This window comes from Microtus ochrogaster, chromosome 7 (genome assembly GCF_000317375.1).
Source record: "Microtus ochrogaster isolate Prairie Vole_2 chromosome 7, MicOch1.0, whole genome shotgun sequence".
NCBI lineage: Eukaryota > Metazoa > Chordata > Mammalia > Rodentia > Cricetidae > Microtus > Microtus ochrogaster.
In genome coordinates, this window is record NC_022014.1 from 72,565,922 (window position 1) to 72,566,825 (window position 904).

The 904-nt window shown below is 47.9% G+C and overlaps 2 protein-coding genes across 3 annotated transcripts in view; one reads left to right on the plus strand and one right to left on the minus strand.

Annotated features, from left to right (window-relative positions):
- The window catches only part of Arsg (arylsulfatase G), a 130,569-nt gene that overhangs the window by 25,130 nt on the left and 104,535 nt on the right, over positions 1-904 (plus strand). The window lies entirely within an intron of this gene.
- The window catches only part of Slc16a6 (solute carrier family 16 member 6), a 20,512-nt gene that overhangs the window by 11,729 nt on the left and 7,879 nt on the right, over positions 1-904 (minus strand). The gene's annotated exons all lie outside the window — the stretch shown is intronic.

Sequence of the window (904 nt, forward strand, 5' to 3'; positions counted from 1 at the left end):
ATCAGCCTGGTCTACAGAGCTAGTTCCAGGACAGGCTCCAAAGCCACAGAGAAACCCTGTCTCGAAAAACCAAAAAAAAAAAAACCAGAACCCTGTTTTAAAAAAACAAAATAAAACAAAAACAAAAAACTAAGAAAAAAAGAAGGAAAGAAAAGAAAGAGAAAGAAAGAGGAAGCAAACACTGAGGGGATTGGCCACACTTTCCACGAGACAAGCCCTTGTGGCTTGTGACTTTCTATACATTTCTCCTTAGTAGCACTGACTTTCAAGTCACCCAGCCAACCCTTCTAGCTCCCAGTTCCCCCTCGGCAAACAGCATCCAGATTACTGTTTGTTGTCCCACGTAGACATACCTTCCTGGACAGAAGGCAACTCTCTGTCCGTGAAAACCTAAGCGTTTTCTGAATTTAGATTTTGTTCACTTAAGATCTGCTAAACGAGGCATTCCAGACCTGTGAGGCCCTTGGCATGTCAACTTCGGTTACTTCTGATCTTGTTATGGCTTTCTCTCCAAACAACGGAGTACACAGTCCTGAGTCTTTTTCTGTTTTGTTTTGTTTTCTTTGGTTTTTCAAGACAGGGTTTCTCTGTAGCTTTGGAGCCTGTCCTGGAACTAGCTCTTGTAGACCAGGCTGGCCTCCAACTCACAGAGATCCGCCTGCCTCTGCCTCCCTAGTGCTGAGATTAAAGGCGTGCGCCACCATCACCCGGCCCCTTAGCTTTCTTGAGACGTGGGTTTGCTCTATAGCCCAGGCTGATCTAAACTCCCAGTGTGCAGACCTAAGTCCCCCCATGCTCTGGCCTTACAGGTGTGCGCCACCACAGCTGTCCTGTGACGCTCTGGCCTTACAGGTGTGCGCCGCCACAGCTGTCCTGTGATGCTCTGGCCTTACAGGTGTGCACC